This window comes from Cheilinus undulatus, linkage group 10, assembly GCF_018320785.1.
Source record: "Cheilinus undulatus linkage group 10, ASM1832078v1, whole genome shotgun sequence".
NCBI lineage: Eukaryota > Metazoa > Chordata > Actinopteri > Labriformes > Labridae > Cheilinus > Cheilinus undulatus.
Window position 1 is genome coordinate 8,471,494 of NC_054874.1, and position 6,000 is coordinate 8,477,493.

At 36.8% G+C, this 6,000-nt stretch overlaps 1 protein-coding gene across 1 annotated transcript in view; it reads right to left on the reverse strand.

Annotated features, from left to right (window-relative positions):
• The window catches only part of fgf13a (fibroblast growth factor 13a), a 199,274-nt gene extending 193,574 nt beyond the window's left edge, over nucleotides 1-5,700 (reverse strand). Inside the window, exon 1 of the mRNA XM_041796886.1 lies at nucleotides 5,431-5,700. The gene's annotated coding sequence lies outside the window, so the exon portion shown is untranslated. The remainder of the gene's footprint in view (nucleotides 1-5,430) is intronic.
• Between the last annotated feature and the right edge of the window lie 300 nt (nucleotides 5,701-6,000).

A 6,000-nucleotide genomic window follows, 5' to 3' on the forward strand; every position in this document is an offset into this window, starting at 1 on the left:
CCATTTTAGCTATTTTTAACATATTTTAATTCTGTCTCTAACAAAAGAATTTACATTTTTAAGAGGGCTGCTTACTACACAAATGAATTAAAATTTGCTTCTTTGATAAGAGTGGTTAGTATTCAGGTAAAGTATAAAATACCACAGCTTAACTTTACAATTGACCATGATTTTGCTGGCCCCAAGTTCGGCTGGGCGCCAGAAAGCGCTCCCATTCATCCCCACTTATGTGCGGCCTTGTCTGCATATGACTGTTCTTGAATGTGCATGGCTGTGTTCAACCACCTTCAGGTACAGTGGGGGTCCCTGGTCTCTGGCACCTTTATTTTGGGGGTCGCAGGCTGAAAAGGTTGAGAACCCCTGTGTTAGACAGCAGTGACACTAGGAAACCCTTTGCAGAGTTCAATCAGTGGCATATTTTGATCTGGCATCTGCACAGTCATCAATATTTCCGTTTCCAGTATCTCTTTAATTGTACCCTACAACACCACAAACTCTGTTGTGTCTCCAAAGGTGCTGATAAATTCTCCTAATCAGAGAATGAGTGAATGAAAATATTGCAACCACCCCCTCCCCGAAGACTGGTCAACAAAAGAAGGGAAAAAAGTTGCACATTAAGAAAGAAATAATTACAATAAGTGTGAAATATAAAATAGAAGAAATATAAGGCAATTAATTATATTGTACATATTATTATTTTTGTCCAGGAATGGCTGCCATATTTCCAGCTTCAACTGAGCCATGACATCACTGACCCTGCAACTCTACAGAGGTGGCAAGTTAGACTTCCAGTTAAACAAGATGTGATGTCTACAAGTAGTGATGAGAATGCAGAAGCACAGGATTGAGCCTGTGAGAGACCCAGGTCTCTAAAATATCACCAGCTGGGGTTCCAGTCCAATGGTCTTCTTACATATGTACGAAAAAGTCTCAAAGATCCTGCTCCATAATTGTCTTATCTCTGGACATGCCCAGAGAGAGTGGGTCCTGATTTCACCACTGACATGTTTGATTAAATTCATAGAGTTGTGCAAGTCTAAACCTTGGCATGAGAAGTATTTTGATATATCATATGGAGGCTGGGTGGACTCCCTCCCTCCTACTGTGACACCAGCTCTGCACATCAGACAAAATAAACAATTAGAAAAGGACATGTAAGTTAAAACATGCAAATGCATAATTGAGTATTTTATAATAATTCAAAAGTGATTTCAGTTTTTAAAATGATGCTCATGGTTTTTATTTGTTGTAAATAGCCTCTCACAGTCCACCTGCAGTACCTCCAGGGCCCACCACAGAGCTGCAGCTCATACTTTAGGGAGCACTGTCTTAAATGGAAACAGAATACTGGAATTATGCCAGTTTTTCTAAAATCATTTTAGCCGATACACTATAATATGCAAAGATCCACTCTGTTATTATTGTAGTGAACATCAAGTGTCCCTTGTAATAGAATGGACCTGATCCTCTTATTGTGAAGCCTATTTGAAACAGGCATAAAACAACACAACAATTTGATTCTGAAATATATTATAGATGTATCCATTTTCAAATGTAGACACTCAGAAATGGAGAAAAAGTAATTAATAATTCATTTGAATTACATGTACACTGTATGCAAAAAGCATTTTAACAATGGAGCTTATCTTTAAGTGATTCCAAATAAACAACAGGTTTGCAGGACAGCACTGAGCTAAAACATATTAATCTCAGTGCAAAACTTTAAATTAGCTCTGCTTTAGACCTTAAATTTCAGTCCTTAAAACTCATGTTAAAATCTGAGGAATGAGGATGAACAAAGATGAACTTCAGCTGACATTGGTCTGTGTGTTCTGCTTGAATCTTGACAAACTTAATGTCTGATCTGCTATACTGAAGCATTCTTCATTCATTCTCTCCAACCCTGTTATATCAGTGGTAAATATCAGCCAAATGCTCCTATCTGCTGATTCCTATATTTTGCTCATAATATTGCACAGCCACAAAACTAAAATAAATTACGCCTTATTTCTTGCTGTGTTAAACTGTGTATAAGTAGGCTTTTATGCAGTTCTTGTACTGCTGAATGTTGCCACATTAAATCCTAAAGCTGTGTTTATGTTATTCTATTGGATTTGATATAGGACTTCATAAGTCAAAAGATGAGTCTTGTCCTTGGAAAGGAATTTCTTGGAAATTCCACACACATTCCCTGAAATTGTTAAAGAAATTATTTCAAATTTCTGTGAAAAGTCTTGAACTTATTCTTAAAGCACCCCATAAAGAGTACCCCAAGATTTCAACATCCCCAAAGTTTAAGTGAAAAACCTAAACAGTCGAATAAAAATGACATTTAATTTCATGAAAAATTTCAAGCAAGTCCCAAACACTAAAACTAATGGACCCTAAAAATTCTGAGCAAATTCCCAAATATTTTTTGAGTGCATTCCCATAAAATTCCAATATCCAATTCACTCAAAGAAAAAATCCTATAAATTTTCACAACTATTTCAAATTTTAAAGACAATCTCCCCCAATTTTCAAATTCCCCAAATTACAAAAACATTTCCCAAATATCCATAAAATGCCCCCAAATATTTAAAAATCCTCAAATAGGCAAACAAATTTCCAAATCCCTCTGAAAGTGCCAAAATAAATTCAAAGCAAATTTGAAAAAACAAAAACTTCCAGTTAACTCTCCAAAATAAACAAAAATGTTGATTGCATTACTGTGAAAATACTTTAAAATTTTCAATTACATTCCTCAAAATATCCAAAGAGCAATTTTTTCAACATTTCAACCAAATTACCTAAACTTCAACAGACTTTTCAGACAATTACTGTGTTGTAGGAAAGCACCAATCACTTTTAACAAAAGTCCATAATTAGTGCATTCATTTTTTAAATTTGCATGCTTTATTGTCCCTTTCAGCACACTTTGGCAAAGTCACTGCAGCGTCTCCCTGCAGCCACAGTGATGTCAAATAAGTCCGCCACTGTGTCTTACTAACTCATTACACTTTAAAATTCACAGACACCTCAGTGGACAAGTCTAAATTCATCTACACTTTGTGTTTAGATTAACCTTGCAAAGCAGATGGATACGCCTGTTTCCGTGTTTCTCACTGGCGAATCCATCTTGCAAAGCTCCCGTCTGAACAGTTTGGCCCCGGTTAGAAAGTGACAGGACTAAGCAGTGACGAGGTGCAGCGCTTTCAGGCACGGTGGAGTCGTGACGTACGCAAGAGACTGGTGCAATAATGGCGGACATTAGCGTGGAAGCTGCTAAAGTGCCAGTTTTATCAGAACTTGGTGACATTTCTTCATTAAAAGAAGACCAAAGAACAGCAGTGAGTTGTTTTCTTTTCAGAAATGACAAAAGTCGTGTACTGACATGTCTACAGTCGCCATAATTCACGTTATGCAGCTCTAATGGAGTTTACTCCTTTGGTAGAGGTGCAGGCGCAGTTCGCTGGCGACTACATCACTTGTTTTGTTGCTCTGATTGGCCTGTAAAGATGTGACAGACAGATCTTTCATCCAATCACCCTCTGAGTTTTTTTCAAAGGCTCTGCCCTTTCTTAAGCACTGTGTATTAGTGGTTTCCCAGATGGACGTGTTTCACGCATCCATCTGGTGTACCAGGTTAGTTATCAACCGTACCATTTTACAATTTCCTTTTTTTATTCTTTTTTAATCCATAACAAGTTCTTATTGCTATGATTAAGTTCATGTTCATAATCCTTGATCTGCCCAAAGTTCCTTATTTTCTTCCAAAATAAAAGCAGGTCAGTATCCATAAATCAGCTGAGTTTAACACAGCACAAAAATCCAAAGTGAAAACATAAAAAAGGCAACACAATGGACTTTTAAATGGGGCATAAAGGGGAGATTAACTGGGATTAACTACAGAAATCCAAAGATGAATCACAAAAAGATTTTTAACCATTTGACAGCTTGAATATTTGATAGTATTTTTGATATTTCTGTCTCAGCCTGAGCACCCGCTGTCATTCCTGCTGTAGCAGTTGTAACTTTGCAAGTTACTGTGTCTTGAGGCTGTGGGTGAGCAAAGAGCACGGGGACAACTGGTGTATTTCTTCTTGAACACTTCAATGACTCACTTTTGCATAGAATGACAAACTTTTTCTCTCATGTCCACAGGAGCGATGCCGTCACCTCACTACATGTCTTTAAGCTGTATCACTCTAGCTGTAACCACAAGGGAAAGTGTACCATATAAACCAGTACCCTTTTAAATATATAATTTTAACCTCAAACAATGAATGTAATTCAAATTTACCCTTACATCAAATACTGTTAATTACCTTACATGGTAAAAAGAAAAATGATAAAATAAAACTTTACAAAAATAAATCTCCTTTTACACTGTCATGCAGCACATGCTGTAGAACAACTAAGGCTGCCTTTAACCCCTGAAACAATGCTCTGGTTTCACTTGCTTATATTTGCAGTGTATTTATTTAGAGCAGCCTCAGCTGAACTAAGTGCCAAATGAAATTAACACAATATACAGAGTATACATTGTTGTATTATGATAGAATGCAAAAACAAATCTGAATGAAATGGGCAGTAAAAACACAATAAAAGACAATAAATAGAAGCATTATAAAAGTGTCAAGCTCCACTTGCACTGATAGCTGAAACAGAGCTGACACGTTAGAATCTTTAAGGAAAAATGTGACGTTCGCTCTACTTTATTGTTCTTATTTACAGGACTGTATATTACATAACGTTAACGGAAGGTTCCAGACTGAGCGCAGTTTAAAACATAGCACAGATTCCACTGTTTTACAACCTCCAATGCTCACTATAAACTCACACATGTATGAAGTTTTCATCTATCAGCCCAGTATTTATCTCCAAAATCACTGGTGTCAACTGGCTTTCATCAGCTTAAAGTTATCATGAAATTCATCTGTAAATACAGTATACAGCAGCTTTCATTCAACATATGCCACCTAAAGTGCAAACAAAAGTGAACAATAGCTTCAATCAAATTCCAAATAATTAAACAAGGTAGAAAACATGCTTGATAAAACAATGAAAAATACTACATTAGAGCAATAATATACCAAATAAGAAAAATAAAATCAACTTCTCACTAAAATAAAATGCAATTTGCATTTAAACAGTTTTAATTTGAAAGACTCCCTCTAAGACATGGTTGTTAATTTCAGCAGCAGATTTCTCTGAAGATAACATGAGGAGATTTCATATAACATGACTCTAAATCAGCTTTCCATCAACAAAACTGAGAGATCTGACCCTGCCTGAGGCCACACTACAGGGAAGTGGTATCCATAATTTTTTAGGAGTTGTAGTAAACGCTGACATCTTCACTGAGTAATAATGGGAGCTCTACGCCCAGCATTCTGTTTGTTGTAAAATAAAGTAGACTCTAATGCTTCTAGAGTGTGTCGTCCTTACCTTTTAATGCTGCAGAGATGAAGTTTAAAAGTCAAACCTCATCCTTCACTTTGATTTGTCTTGATTCGCCCCTCTGGTTTCAAACAGTGACTGAGCAACTCTTAAAGGCAAAAATCCAGCTGGTTTCAGGCTCTCTTAGTCCACTCTGAGATCAATATATCAATTTAGATTTTTAGTGTATTTAATCAGTGGTCATCCAGACAGCCCAATCCAATCCCAGTCCTCTTTTCCGCAGGTTTAAAGTCACATTTCTCAGCCCTGCAGGTCCGTTTGCACTCAGTGGCAGCAGAGGAAAAAAGACCTGCAGGTTGACTGTTACAGGATCTATATAGTTGCTATTTTTAGAGGAAACGGGACTCCTTTCAAACTTTCTTCACATGCTCAAATCTTTCTGAGACGTCTAAAGCTCACTGAGCCTATTAGGTTTGTTTCAGCTCATGGCGTTAACTGAAACAAGATCATTATAGGTTTAACAAATAACACATTTTACTCTGAGACCTGCTTTCTCTTTTCTGCAGTGATAGAGGAAATTTAACTGAAATGGAGCTGATTAAAGGTCTCTCCAGTGTT